Source organism: Rutidosis leptorrhynchoides, chromosome 10, assembly GCF_046630445.1.
Source record: "Rutidosis leptorrhynchoides isolate AG116_Rl617_1_P2 chromosome 10, CSIRO_AGI_Rlap_v1, whole genome shotgun sequence".
NCBI classification, from domain to species: Eukaryota; Viridiplantae; Streptophyta; class Magnoliopsida; order Asterales; family Asteraceae; genus Rutidosis; species Rutidosis leptorrhynchoides.
In genome coordinates, this window is record NC_092342.1 from 72,217,087 (window position 1) to 72,233,842 (window position 16,756).

Sequence of the window (16,756 nt, forward strand, 5' to 3'; positions counted from 1 at the left end):
GCACTTCATTTTGGAAATTTTTGCGATGTATTTAGTGTAGGATACTATCTTAGCATCCTCATATATATAGTGCGATGTATTTTTTATGTACACTTTTCTTTGAGTAATAAAAGTTTGCTTTTCAAAAAAAAATAAATGTGGTTGGATAAATTCGGGTCAACTTGACATGTTTTGGGTTATTTGCAACACTTAGAAAATCTAGGGAAATTTTTCTGCGGCTGCTTGAAGACTGTTCTAAAAAATAGTTGTACTGCGCGGCACGCAGCTTTTCAGCGCGACGCGCAGATGGGCAGGTGCTGGTGACCTGGTCTGGGTAAATGACTATTTTGAAAATATGGGTTAAATCGCGACACGCGAGTAAATTACTCGGCGCGTAAACCTCTTTAAAAAAATGTCGATTTTTCTTAAAACACGTTGAGTTGTTTCTGTATTAATATTTAATGTTTACAAATTTACGGAATGAATTAGAATATGATAGGTTTAAGTTGTCAATGGTTTGACGAAATTTCCAAATGCTTTGCCAAACAAGGCTCTTACCCAAATTGCCATTTAACTCGTGTGAACCCAAACCCCCATTTCTCCCATACAAGCTCGTTAATATTTTGACCTAAAAAGCATTTTTTTTTTTCAATTCGATTTCTAGTATTGCCCAAATCGCTAGCTCGATTCTCCCGGGGGGGGGGGGGGGTTCCCAATGTGGTTTCCCCCCGACGCGTGTGCAACAAATGATCACCCAGGTGATGCCGATATTGCTGTTAAAAAAGGTGAAAGTATCTATAAATAGGGTCTAGGTCGTCATCACATTATGTATGCACTATATTTGAATAAGAATACTTTGAGTTTATTAGTTGTCTTTGATTTATCTTTGCTTACATGGTATCAGAGCTAGAGTCTTGAGATTAAGGTTTGAAAATGAATTCTAAAACCACCCACGAGAGTGATTCTTTGATCTCACCAAACCCTTCAATCGATTCGGAAGGACCCAAATTTCATAACCTGAAAATAAATTGAATTTCCGGCCACATGACGACCCCCACGTGTCGTCGACCGCCGTCAGCCATCCCACGCGCGGCATATGAGGTCGTGTGAACTTTCGTCTGCCGCCGTTTTTTTCCTGGTAATCTCGTCTAATTGTTCCGACCATGGCCCCAGTGAGTGTTGGTCCATCCTATTGAGATTCTGAAGGTTTCGGTTTATTCACCTCATCTTGATTCAGTTAGTGTTAGGGTAAAAGGTTCTTGTGGGCATCACCAGTGGTAAAACCCCTTCGGGTGAGGTTCGAACGAAAGAAGTTCTAGACCTTCGAGGTCTTTGAAATGGGCGAGTAACCTGTGATGACCCGGGAATTTCCGATCAAATTTAAACTTGAATCTTATTTGATTTCGATACGATAAGCAAAGTCTGTAATGTTGAGTCATGAATTTTTTTGAACTGTTTAGATGGATTCATTTGACCTTTGACTAATCTCGAAGATTCACGAACAATTGTTTGTAAATAAATATATGTTTATATATATAAAAGTATGTATTGAAAATGATAAAAGATAATTGAATTATTAGAAGTAAATATGTATATATATATATATGATTCCAATACATAAGTAATATTATATAATGTAATATATAAATGATAAGGATTCAATATATTATATAATTGGTGAATATGATATAATTAATAAATTTGTAACATATTAAATTTAGTTATAAGTTTAAGTATAATTTTTATATTAATATTATTATCAATACTTTCATTATTATTATTATTATTATTATTATTATTATTATTATTATTATTATTATTATTATTATTATTATTATTATTATTATTATTATTATTATTAATATAGGTATCATTATATAAAGTATATATATCTATATGAAATTAGGTAAGTATAAATTGTTATAATATTATTATTGTTAATATTATTATAACTAACAATATTATTTGTACCATTAATAATAATACTACTTTTATTATTAAAATCAGTATTAGATATATTATTATTTTCAATAGATAATATATATGAAGTTGATACAAATAACTTGTGATAGTATTATTAGTACTAATATTATTATTATCATTATTAATATAATTACTATATTATTATAATGAGTAGAAAAATTATGATTAAGATTATTATTATTACTCTTTTTATAATTACCATTATCATTAAAATTATTATTATTATTATAAATGTTATTAGAAAATAATTCAATTTATTATTAATATCATTAATAATGTTATTATTATTATCATGTTTATTTTATTTATCATTATTATTATAATTAATGTAATTATTGTTATTATTATTTCTGTAATTACTATTATTATTATTTAATAATATTATTATTATTAATAAATATCTTAATTATTAATATTAATTATATAAACAAAAAAGTACGAATCTGTTTTACATACCTCTCAAAACTGTATTTGATTTTTGTTTATGTCGGGAGTTTGTTACAGGTCTAATTCACTCACAATTAAAAACAGAAAATCGTTTATTTTATATAATACCATCTTCTGATTTCAATTAAATTAAAGAAAACATAGTTCAAAGAAAATAAAACCTCTGTTCTTCATCTTTTTCACCATATTTCGATTACGAACGAATTTTCAAAAAGTAATAATGCCAAGTTGTTAGAAATCGTTTACTTAAACTATCTGAAAAGTTTCAGACTTCAATTCATCGAATTGAATTCGAATTTTGGAGTCAAAGTTTTGAATCAAAAAGTCAACTGAATCGTTCATGGTAAAATTCGAACTTATCTTTATGTTTTAAGTTTAATTGGGGATTCAGAAAGTTTATAACAATGATTTAAGACCTTTTTCAAGTTATAATTTTTATGTAAAACTATCTAAAATTAGAAATTTGATTTTTAGTTTATGTTCTTGAACTTTGAAAAAGCAAATACTCAAATTCGAATTGTAATTAAAAATCCTTAATTGCAGTGTTGTTAGGAATCTCATACTCAAACTATCTGCAAAATTTGAGGTTCCAATTCACTATATTGATTGTGAATTCTCGAGTCAAAGTTTTGGTTTTAAAAAGTCAAACAATTTTCTTCAAACGAATTTGTGTAATCTGTTACAATTCAGGTTCAATTGATGATACCAGTGTGTTCTAATGATCGTTTTTAAAATATTTCAAGAAGATATCAGGGTCTCAAAACGTTCCAAATTCAAAATCATTTTTTTTTTCTTCATAATGTTCGAAGACAGCAGCTGCTGTGTGCGTTTTTTTTTTTTTTTTTTTTCTTTTTCGTGTTTATTAATTAGAATCACATTTACAAGTGATTTCTATTTAAGTTCAATAAAAGCAAGTTTGTCTTTTAAAAACGAATGCAATGTTTGTAAAATGTATCATATAGAGGTCAAGTACCTCGCGATATAATCAACTATTATGAATCGTTTATAATCGTTATGGACTTCGTCCGGATGGATTAGGACGGGTCGTTAGATAACCTCAAGGTGTTAGCCTATTGGTGGCTTAAAGTTATTGGATCTATCAATCGTATTTACTTGCTTTTTTTTTTTTTTACTACATTTAAGTTTTAGATTAATATGTAAAATGAATTCAAATGTTAATTTTATTTGAATTTTTTTTTATGTTTAATTTATTTATATAGGTGTAGTGTAGCTAGTTAGACAAGGAGTGTAAGGATACACATACTCGTAAGTATGTGTGCATCACACGTGGCTGGCAAGTGTTTAACCAATACCTGATCATCTCATTCTCTATAAGAAATACAAATGTGAAGCTTATGCATGCATCGTTTATAACGCCAAGCATTCGTTAAGACGCCACACAACCAATTGGCACGCACGATGTGCGTGACACCTCAAAGAGGCAAATACAAGCGCTAGTCAGGTAACTGACCGAAGGGATTTGACTTATCTGAACCGAACGATAGCAGCTTAAAGTTAAGAGCAGCGTCGCTGCTTGATCGGCGGGGAAGATCATCTCAAAGTATGGGGGCAAAGGATCAAAGGCTTTTACTTTGTCACCCGGGATCCACCACATGTTGGGTCGATACACAAGGGCTGCAAGACCACAAAGGATAATACGAATGGGTATGCGCGATCTCAACATACTACGGTCTGGAGAAGTGATGCAGAAGGCATGATGGTTGGTACAGACAGCTGGCAGGTCGCGCTGGTGACCACCTGCACTTTATCAGCTTTTTCGATCAAATAGTACAACCCGACAAAAAGGATGTTCCCTTTGTCCTATTACGTGACACTAAATGACAAAGGAGTCTAACTATAAATAGGTCACGAAACCCTAGGTAAAGGTCATCACATATACACACGCACACATACATTCACACAAGTCATCACTCTTTTACATTCACCCCGCCAAACAGGAATCACCGAGCAATTTACATGACTTACCGTAATATCTAACAGCTAACAAGGTTTGTATGGCAACAGGTACAGTTCCTTGAATAATAAACCCTACCGCCCTCTTTTGAGCCATCACTTACCGGTTAGCCCGACGATGGTGAGTTTACGGTTAACCACCCTTCTGAAATTACCATCTCGTATGGGGGTTATTCACGGTAATCTAGACCGGAGAGTTAAACTCGAACGATCCTTAAATCTCTCATTTTTGTTAATCAGTATGGACCAAACTCCTGGATCTATTTTTTTGCTTGATTGCATTGATTAGTTGAGCAAAATCTTATCCCGTAGGCCGTAAGCAACGGGAAGTCAGAGCATTTCCAAGTTAAAACGATAAATTTTGCTCTATTATTGGATGAGTGGTCCTTTTTCTAAGGAAGCATTGGTAACACGTTGCATTTAAATTATTAAAAATTTGGTCCTAAACATGCCCCTTTTTTTTTTTTTTATCTTTTCAATCGTTTTTCTTCACGGATATATAATCATGACTAGCACTGGGGTATCGGATCGTATGGGCAACTGCCCAGGACATTAAATAATCATGGGGCAATAAATATCGATGTAGCATCATCAATTTTGATATGGTGTCTGTAAACATATATTCGTATGTTTTAACGCTACCATTCTTTTACGACAATAATAAATTGTATTTCAAAGTTAATGTGTATTATGTGGATGTACACATAAAAAGGAAGCTTAATTCTGTTCTTTAATGGTGAAATCTTGGGTATAATTTTGTTGAGATAATACATGCTCTTCATATGCAAATTTTAGCAAAATTTTTATTTTTTTTTCCTATTGCTTGGAATAATATCATAACACGTTGCAAAAATTTGGACTACCTCGTTTTTAATAAGTCGTAAGACTAGAGATGTCAATGGATCGGATATGAATCGGGTGATGTCGTATCCATATCCATATCCATTTAGTTTTTGTTCATCCATATTCATATCCATATCCATTTAATTTCAGTTCATCCATCAATATCGACTGGATTAAGCGGGTTAATAGATGTCCGTTGGATATTCAAAAACTGTTATAATATTTCTGAATATCTACAAAAACGTGTACTTTTTGTCGAAAATAGAACACAATTTGTTGAATTTACCATCAAACATAGATTATGACAAATTAAATGTGTAATTTGTATGTTTATCTTGTTAGATATAGGTGTTTTATTATAAAATATCATAGTTAATTTATTATATGGTTGCAAGCAAAATGTATGTTTAACAGTAAATGCATTTTTAATAGTAGACGTGTATACATATATCTATATTTATGTATTAATATATGTATTTCGGGTTTTAATGAATATATCCATGGATGATACTTTTTCATCCATATCCATATCCATATCCATTTAGGTTCATCCATATCCGTATTCATATCCATTTAGGTTCATCCATATCCATTAAAATCGAGTGGATCAGGTGGATATCCACTGGATCGGGTGACCATTGCCATCCCTACCTAAGACCACTCCATGTTGAAAGTAGGGATGGCAAAATGACCCGTACTCGATGGAGAAACCCGAAACCAATTATAATTGGGCCGGGTCTGACCCGAGTCCATCAGGTCATGGGTCGGGTATGGGGATGGTTACAAAAAAAATTCCGGGTTCGGGTTCGGGTATGGTTTTGGATACAAACCCATTTACCCGACCCGTATACCGACCCGCATACCCGTATACCTAGCCCGAGGAATTTTAATAATAATTTTTATGTAAAATTTTAGTATTAGTATTATATTGTTAATGTATGAAAGATTTTTCTTATTTGTTTTGAAAACGTGTATAATTTTATTCAATATAATCCTATACAACAAGTTTTCGAGATGTGATATTTTATATACTTTGTGTATTTGAGTATTTAAAAATCTTTTCAATCAACTTTTTGTATGTAATATTTTATAATACTTTAAACATGAAGTAGTTAATTTATTTTTCGATATTTTGATTTGGTAACTTATTGAAAAATAAATACAGAATGACTAATCGGGTATACCCGTTTACCCGTGGGAAAACCCGAAACCCGATAGTATGTAAGTAAATGGGGACCCGATGGGTTTCGGGCCGGGTTTGGGGCCGGGTTTCTTAATTGGCTTCGGGTCCGGGATTACCTAAACCCGATCCAAACCTGACCCGATGCCATCCCTAGTTTAAAGATTCCTCTAAATTGTTTTAACAATTAACAAAGATAGGCACTAAAGCGCCAACTCATGGGCATCCAAGGGAGTGGCGATCCTTGGCGTTTGACATGCGAGCTCTAATTTTGTTTATTTCTTGTTCTCTTTTCAGACTATTCAGTAGCGAAGCTAGAATTTTGAATAAGTAGGGTCATAAAACATTAATGATATGTATCAAATTTAACGTAGGTATAGAAAAAAACCTGTATCGATAAAAAAACCGAAATCTGACACTTTTGGGTCGGGTTCGGTTATACGATTCTAGGGAGGGGTATGTGGATTGCTTTAAAAAAAATTTACGGGTTCGAGTACAGGCACATGTTTGGATAAAATACCCGATCCAATGGGGATTTCAATTTCAATAACAAGAAAATTTGATAATAATAATAATAATAATAATAATAATAATAATAATAATAATAATAATAATATAAAAATAATTTTATAAAAATAATAATATAATAATAGAGACTAATCTATAGTTTATATTAAAATCGTATAATGATGATGTCATTATTAGGCTAAAAGAAAAAAATCTAAGCATTGGGTGATGTCATTAATCTAAATAATTTTGAATTAGAATTAAATCTTATTAATTAATTATTATTATTAAATCTTATTAATAATTATTTTAATTATTAAAATTAAATAATTTTGAATTATTTTAATTAATTATTTTGAATTAATTACAAGAAGGTATAAAAGCTCTAGGCAGAAGGAAACTAATTTTAAATTTATATTTTAATTTACACTTTTAAAATAAAATGACAACCAATATTATCGCTTCTGATTGGATGTGGATTGTTTTATATGCATTTTAGGTGTTTGATGAAATGTTCAGCTGGCGAGTTTGTTAGTCGGACTCTGTGATTCCACGGGTCATTAAACTAAATGACTTTAGTATTTACGTTCACTTAATACCTAAAACATATCATTAAATTGTTTCGTTTAAACAAACTCGTGATTTCACGGGTCATTTCACCAGTAATATAATATTGTTATATCTTAAATGGGGAGTGATATGTACACAACCCATTTTTGTTATGTACACAACCATCATGCTTTACAGTGTTGTACAATACAACACTGTGAAGCATGATGGTTGTGTACATAATAAAAACGGGTTGTGTACATATCATCATCCATCTTAAATGGGAAGTGATATGTACACAACTCACTTTTGTTATGTACACAACCATGGTGCTTTACAGTGTTGTACAGTACAACACTGTAAAACAACATGATTGTGTATATAACAAAAATGAGTTATGTACATATTATCACCCATCTTAAATCATTAATATAAACTAGAGTAGCCAAATCATGTGAAATTAAGGTAACTGAATTTTGACAAATGATGGAAATTGTGCATTATTTAATGTATACGGTACAATTTACATTATCACACCCGATATTTTACTCCATTGAAAATAGGTACTGAGTATATGAATTTTAATGGGCTGGTGTCAATTTCATACAATCCAAAAATTTTAAGTATGAATCTAATCTAATATAATCTTATAATTGACTAATAAGATAGCATCATAAGATAGCATCATTAAAATGGTTTACCAAAGCTTAAAAAAAATTAAAATAAAAAAGAAAAAATTTGAGGTATGATTGGTGATGTCATAAAGGAATTTCATTTACAATTTTATTTAACCATTTAACAAAATTAAGAAATCTGATACTAAAAAAACATTTTTTAATAATACTCCGTAAATAAATAAAATCAAATATTTAAAGAAAATCAAATTAAATTAAATGTGCAGCTTTTCTTCTTGAAATCCTAAAAAGGTTTGCACGCCACTGCCCCAAATTCAAATAGCACGCCTCTTTCTTTAACCAAGAATTTGTGAGAGTAAATTTAAAATTTGAATTTAAGATAAATAGAAGAGGTGCTCTGATTACCGAATTCATCATCTAGCTCCCTTCCATAACCATCATAATCTCAGTCACCATAATTTCTCATCAATTGCTTTGTTGCTTTCACCCAAATCAAATTTGAAGCTCTCTGTTCATTCATCATTGACGAATTTAAATTAGAACAAGTCTATTCGTTATCCCACTCATCTTCTCTCAGTAATCTTCACTTGGTTTCTTTTATTTATTTTCATTATTTGTTACTATTCAACTTCGATTTCAAATACAAATCATTTTTTGTTTCAGGTTTAAAATTGAAATGCTTAATCTGAAGTATTTGAAGGTGATTTATAGTAAACGTCCATCGAATTACTTAACCTGTTGATGTTGTTTCGATGTTCATCATGAGGTATGAAATACAATTCGTTTTTTCATTTTAGCATTTAAACATCATTTGAAGTTATGAACTCATAGTAGGCTTATGAAAGTTATAGATGTGATATGAACACCAATACTTATTCTTCTTAACAGTTATAAAGATTAGAGCACGCGAGAAACATTATGTAATTATAATTATGAACGAGTAGAGGAGGATGTTATGTTTCTTTGCTAAATCCTAGATGATGCACATTATGTGTTTGATGAAATGTCAAGTTGTTAAGTTATTAAGTTGTTTGCTTTTTATGTGTTGCATTGAGTTCACAATTTGCATATTAATGAAGTTTTTTATAAAAATTATCTTAATCAAAAGCAATGATATTGTATATGGTTAATTTGGGCTTGCTTTTAATTGTTAAGATGTTTATGATAAAGATAAATTTGTGGATGAGAAATTTGAGAAATTTTGTGTGGGTTCAACTTTGTGGGACTACGATCAAAAAAAAATAACGTGGAATAATCAATTCACATCTTAGGTAAATGTATGTCTCAAATTAGTGATAGTTTGAAAACTCATATGTCCCATTTACTATGTGCAGAAAGTTTGCTTTTAACTATGTTTGTTTTTATATCTTTAAGTCCTAAATTGATCAATTGATTGTGTTTTTTTCCTTGATAATTAGTACAAGCCTATTTAATGTATTACTTACATATATATTTCAACGTGACGCAGGTAGTAATTTTAAACTTTTAAAGTTAAATTTTTTTAGTTTAGTGATAGTGCAACAACATCTGAACATTATCCAGCTTTCATATGAAGTTCTCTTTTGTAGTATTGTATACATAGGTAGGAGTATTAAAATGAGACCAAATACATAAGAGCGTCTAAATCGGTATGTGTAAATTTGTTTTTTGATCTTGGCTTTAGTTTGAGTTTGTAAGGGTCTAATTTTGGCTTTCTTTAATTTGTAATTCTCATAACAATGAAAGAAGAAATGGTGCATGATATGATCTTCATGCAAGTATGTTTCTAATGTATATTTGTTTAAAGGCTGATTAGGAAGAGAACACTTCTAAATAACTATTTCATTGGTATTATATTTTAATTGTTTTTTTTTTCTTCTATTTACAGGTGATGCAAGCACACTCTCACATGGATGACATATAGTTGTGGCAATTTGAACTCTGCTCCAAAAGGTATTATGCCAGCATCTGACCTCAACATCTGAATTAGATCTCAGCTTTGCAGCGCAGTTAGACACATTAAATGACATATGGTAATGCATTTGATGAAATTGGGATGATATATACTAGTTGTATTGTTGTTTTTCATACTGTTCCATGCTATTTTTTTAATATTATAAAATTATAATGCAGTTGCGAAAGTTTGTTTTGAAGGTAGTATTGATAATTGTAGGTTGATGTGAAAATGCACAAGTTGTATTGATTCAACCTGTTTGACAAGTTTTTTTATTATTTCAAGTTGAACTTTTGATTTTTTAATTAACGTTGTTTACAACTTGAATTGAGTAGTATGGTGTGACCTATTTGAATTTACATCCTGCATCTCATGAGTCTTTTTTTTTTTTTTTTTTTTTTTTTTTTTTTTTTTTTGGCATTTGATAGATATCAATGTTTCAATGTCACTCTTTGGTGTTTCAAGAATAGGGTTGACCTGTTTGAACTTAATCTTAATCTTAATCTTTTTTACTATTTAGTAAATTTGTCGTTTATTTATTCACTTTATTTGCTTAAGTTTTTATTTTTGTTGTAGGTTTTGTGCTTCTACAGTTTCTCATCAAACAATGGGATGTTTCAACCAAAATTGATGATAATTATTATGCCATTTCGTTTGATTATCTTTTGTTTGATGTCTCATTATTTTGTTTGTTTGTCTCACTTCATAGTCACTATATAAACTATATTACATGTGGATTTTAACAAATCATAGAGTATATTATTGTAGGTGGCATTTTCTAACCATTTATGTTGTCTGTTTGAGAAAGTGCTGAACTGACTCTTTAGGTAATGTCATTTTTGTCTCAGTTGGCTGTAAGCAAGCTATCTAAACTATGTGATCTTCTATGTTTTGTTGTAATAACTCACTGAATGGTTATGATACGTAGAAGAGAAACGTATGCGGGCTTTTGTTTATAACATGGGTTCCTCAAGAATGATACCAAGTAGCTTCATACCGAAAATTTTTGTAAAATTATTTTGTATCCATATATCACATGGGTTGCATTTCATTATGGTCATGCTTCAACTACTTTGTGGATAGCCACTCAATAGATCAAAGGCTACTAATATTAAGCAAAGCTAAACATATGAGTAAGATTTTAGTCAGTTCTTTATTTTTAGAATTATAGTCTTATGATGTTATGAAAACTCTTCACTAATTTCAAGTATATTGATAATGCTAAAAACGAACATATATTTCATAGCATTATTCCTCAAGAAAGACAAGCTTTTAGTTGCAATTGTTCGATTTACAAGTGATATTCGTTTAAATAATAAAAGGTGAAGACAAAAGACAGATTCGACGAATTAAAGACGCAAACGACCAAAAAGCTCAAAAGTACAAAATACAATCCAAGAGGTTCCAATTATTGATAAGAAACGTCTCGAAATTACAAGAGTACAAGATTCAAAACGCAAAGTACAAGATATTAAATTGTACGCAAGGACGTTCGAAAATCCGGAACCGGGACCAGAGTCAACTCTCAACGCTCGACGCAACGGACTAAAAATTACAAGTCAACTATGCACATAAATATAATATAATATTTAAATAATTCTTATAATTATTTAATATATTATATTTATTTATAAAACCGTCGGCAGAAGAAAACAATCAAATATGAGCCTCCCCAGCTGGTCATGCGATCGCATGGCCTGGAAGGCATAAATCCATGCGATCGCATGAGCCCCAGTTCCAGCCCACATGCCTATAAAAATCGAGCTTTGGTGCACCACAAAATCTATCTTTCTCTTCTCTCCATTCATACGTAATATTTATAATTTATATTTTAATTTTAATTTTAATTTTAATTATAATTCTAATAATAAGGGTATGTTAGCGAATATTGTAAGGGTGTAAGTCGAAATTCTGTCCGTGTAACGCTACGCTATTTTTAATCATTGTAAGTTATGTTCAACCTTTTTACATTAATGTCTCGTAGCTAAGTTATTATTATGCTTATTTAAAACGAAGTAATCATGATGTTGGGCTAATTACTAAAATTGGGTAATTGGGCTTTGTACTATAATTGGGGTTTGGACAAAAGAACGACACTTGTGGAAATTAGACTATGGGCTATTAATGGGCTTTATATTTGTTTAACTAAATGATAGTTTGTTAATGTTAATATAAAGATTTACAATTGGGCGTCCCTATAAATTACCATATACACTCAATCGGACACGATGGGCGGGGTATTTATATGTATGAATAATCGTTCATTTAACCGGACACGGGAATGGATTAATAGCCACTAGAATAATTAAAACAGGGGTGAAATTATGTACAAGGACACTTGGTATAATTGATAACAAAATATTAAAACCTTGGGTTACACTCAGTCGACATCCTGGTGTAATTATTAAACAAAGTATTAAAATCTTGTTACAGTTTAAGTCCCCAATTAGTTGGAATATTTAACTTCGGGTATAAGGATAATTTGACGAGGACACTCGCACTTTATATTTATGACTGATGGACTGTTATGGACAAAAACCAGACGGACATATTAAATAATCCAGGACAAAGGACAATTAACCCATGGGCATAATACTAAAATCAACACGTCAAACATCATGATTACGGAAGTTTAAATAAGCATAATTCTTTTATTTCATATTTAATTTCTTTTATTTTATATTTAATTGCACTTCTAATTATCGCATTTTTATTGTTATTTTATTTAATTGTACTTTTAATTATCGTACTTTTTAATTATCGCAAGTTTATTTTATCGCACTTTTATTATTCGCAATTTCATTATTGTTATTTACTTTACGCTTTAATTTAAGTCTTGTATTTGTATTTATTATTTTACATTTAGTTTTAACTGCGACTAAAGTTTTAAAATCGACAAACCGGTCATTAAACGGTAAAAACCCCCCTTTATAATAATAATATTACTTATATATATATTTGTATTTTTATAAAAGTAAACTAATATAGCGTTAAGCTTTGTTTAAAAAGATTCCCTGTGGAACGAACCGGACTTACTAAAAACTACACTACTGTACGATTAGGTACACTGCCTATAAGTGTTGTAGCAAGGTTTAAGTATATCCATTCTCTAAATAAATAAATATCTTGTGTAAAATTGTATCGTATTTAATAGTATTTCCTGTAAAAATATAAGCTATTTTATATACTACTCTGCTAAAACATCATATATGTATTGAGTGTTTTATATGAAAACTCTAATCAGAAATATATGGCGTCATGGACTCTTCATTTCATCATTTTCACATGTGATTGTACTTATTTGTATGTATACTTATATGCATCAAAATTTTACTAAATATCTATAAAAATATTTTTGGACGATTCCGTGATTTCACGGGTCTTTAACTAGTTTTAATATCATAAGTCTATATTTTTCATTTTAGTGGTGTCAATTGACCCCTTGATTTATATATACCTCGGCCGGCCTATTGTCATTTCAAATAGAAGCAGATCCACCTTCAAGGTTGTTGCCGACGATTGGTGGTCGCACTTGAATTAAAAGAATAAACAAAACTTTCGACAACCCGCTCCCGCTCCATTACAGAACTTCCTTCCCGCTCCATTACAGAACTTCCTTCCCGCTCCATTACCCGCTACTAAATTCGCTAAATATCTAAAACACCCTAGTCATTGGAAACTTCACACCCCGTTCTACACGCACCAGCCGATCTACTAACTAACACATCCGGCTCTAACACTTCGGCAATACGTCTTTTTTTACACTTGGGGCCAAAACCTTCAACATTAAGGGCACCTACAATCTCGTTGTAGTGAGCCAAATACGCCATTGAATTAATAGTACCTGCGTCACTACCTGTTGGTTTGTGTTAGTAAAAAAAATGATGTATTTCAAAGACTATATAATTGTTGGCTTTTTGATATGAATCATTTACGGCTTTCGAGCCATAGAATAAGTTTTGTTTGATTTGTGTTGTTTGTCTTTTTCTTCTATTGATGAAAAGACTTTATTTATATTATCGTTATGTTAGCAAAAGATATAAAAAAAAGTTTGACTTTTCTTTTTAATGTTACAAACACCATCTAAATACACACTCACCTCAACTATTTCATCACAAAAGCTTTTTATGGGGAGGGTCTATTAGAGGTTAGTTAAAATATAGTAGAAATGTTAGTACTGATATGACGCTAATATAAGAAAATAACTTCACTAAAAGAGGTGAGAGATAGAAAAACTGTAAGACTCTAATCTTCATTGTACAGCAGAATAAATAGAGTACATAAAGTGTGGAAATGATTGTGCAGTTAAACAGAAGGCAGATAATGATCTGGGCTGGGTGCGCTCAGCGCACACATAGGGGTGCGCGTGGCGCACTCCTCACTGTAGCCGGGTTCTGCTTTTTTTAATTAGATATTTTGATGGGCGTTTTGGTAATTTCACTTGTGGACGAGTTGGAGGCCAGTAGGTCAGATCTTGGGGTGTCATTCACTCCATTTCCAACAACCTCATCCTATCCACTTCAATTTTAGAGAGAGAGAGTGACATTCTTGTGTGAGAAAGCTCAAGCAAAGGAAGAAGGAGCTAGTTTTGAGTCTTAGCTCGAGTTATAAAGTTGTTCATCTCTTCTCTAGCTACATTTTGGTTGTAGTGGTATGTTCTAACTTTAATTTCCTTACTTTGATTTTGTGTAAGGGTTAGGGTTTGGGATAGTGATAAACATAAAACCCATATTTAATGATTTTTTGGGTGTTCTTGGGTAAGAGGGGGTCATGAAGACTCAATGGTGACTAACCTAGGGTTTCAAAATGTTAATTGATGTTTATGAGTTCTAATTGGTTAGTCAATCACTAGCACACCTAGTTAATTAGTAAATGGGTGTTAGATGGGTTAGTAGATAACTCGAAATGGGTGTGCTGACTTTAAATTAGTCAAAGGGCTAATGATTGACCTAATTGGGAAATATGGGTATGAAATACCCTAATTGTGTAATGGTTAGTGTTGTTGGACCTTAATCACTAGCTTTTAAGTGATTAATGATGGTCTTGACCCTTAAAGGGCGGTTTTGGTAAAAATGGGGCATTTAATGCATTTAAGTCATTAAATGCACATAAGTGAAATTGTTGGTATTTAGTCCAACTAGTTATGTGGGTTGATTGAAGTACTTATTATATTAGGTACTTTGCTTTGAAGCTTGTGGAAGTATAAAACCGTCACCAAATCGCTAAAGGTGAGTGGAATGATTATATGCATATGTATGTAATGTATTTATTTGTATGCTATGGTATGAACCAAAGAGCCGGTAGTGCCATAGTATGTGCGAGCGTGCTATGATGTGAACCAAAGAGCCGGTAGCGTCATAGTACGTGTGTTATAGTGTGAACCAAAGAGCCGGTAGCGCTATAGCACGATTTGTTAGGGTGTGAACCAAAGAGCCGGTAGCACCTTAGCGTTGTTAGAGTGTGAACCAAAGAGCCGGTAGCACTCTAGCGTGAGTATGACTCGAGTTGTGATGTGAACCAAAGAGCCGGTAGCATCATGACAAATGCGTATGGTGTGAACCAAAGAGCCGGTAGCACCATGACGCAAGAATGGTTAACCATGGTTGTGCATTGTTTTGTAGCATATTATATTATGTCGATTATATGTTATTGATTACGCTAGTAGGGGTTTGTTGGAGAATATTAGCTTTGTACTTGTGATGGTATGCTAATTGTATTGCTAGCGTGTATGCGGTAAATGTGTAAGTGATTGCAAGTAGGTATATTATATATATATGGGTATAATTATTGCATTCACTAAGCTTTGCTTACCCTCTCGTTGTTTATCTTTTTTTATAGGCTCCGGCGTTGACAAGGGTAAGGGCCTTCGATTGGATTAGAGATCCCGCTTGTTGTTTAGGGGACGCTTTTGGGATGTGATAGCTTTTGGAGTTTGACCGAGATTTGGGTAGTTTAACCCCAAACACCATACTCATAGTGTCGTTTGGAATTTAAACTAGTGTGGTCGAAACTCGAACTTTTGTATGAAACTCGTAAAACGGCCGATGTGGGCCCCGTTTTGTAAAACTCATTTTATTATTGAACCGTGTGAGTTTTAACCATTATAACATGTTGTGAAAAGCGTTTCGTCTAAATATGCCGGGAAGTGGGAGATCTTTAATTGAAAATTGACAAAACCGGACAGAACTGAATTTGGGCCTGTGCGCGCCGCGCACCCTGAGGTGGTGCGCGTGGCGCACTCTTCTGAAATAAAAAAAAAATAAAATTATTACATGTGTTCGATTGTATATTGGGTTGGGTTATTACAAAAACAGAATAATTAAGTAGTTAATAGTTTATAATCTAAATTATTTAAAGGTTGTGAACGAATTTGATTCCGAATAACAATAACGTGTTTAATAATTATTTTGGATGGATTGTATAGATGATGTAAATTACCTTACTCATCTTTTACGTGAATGAAAAACACATTATAGTTACTTGATAAGGGTTTTTGATATAAGTTTGAGATGATATTACATAATATTTAAATCATTAACGGTTAAAAAGAGTATTTCAATTAAATGCTTAATCATTTAGCATCATTCATTGTTCATTCAGATGTTAAAAACAAACGCGCTAAATATTGTTTAATTTAATAGTGAACACATAACAATTCAGTTAAGAGATTATCAAACACACTCTAGTGTTAGAATTTAGTGTGTTAGAATTTGGAAGTGACCTTAA

The 16,756-nt window shown here is 31.7% G+C and overlaps 1 long non-coding RNA gene across 2 annotated transcripts; it reads left to right on the forward strand.

Annotated features, from left to right (window-relative positions):
• Positions 1-8,407: 8,407 nt before the first annotated feature.
• LOC139873575 (uncharacterized) lies at positions 8,408-11,173 on the forward strand. Of its 2 annotated transcripts, XR_011767387.1 has the most exons (4): positions 8,408-8,673; positions 8,761-8,863; positions 9,965-10,029; positions 10,607-11,173. It is a non-coding gene; the product is annotated as an uncharacterized lncRNA (long non-coding RNA). The 2 variants fall into 2 exon arrangements; XR_011767386.1 differs by lacking the exon at positions 10,607-11,173 and having other exon boundaries at positions 9,965-10,392.
• The last annotated feature ends 5,583 nt before the right edge of the window (positions 11,174-16,756 follow it).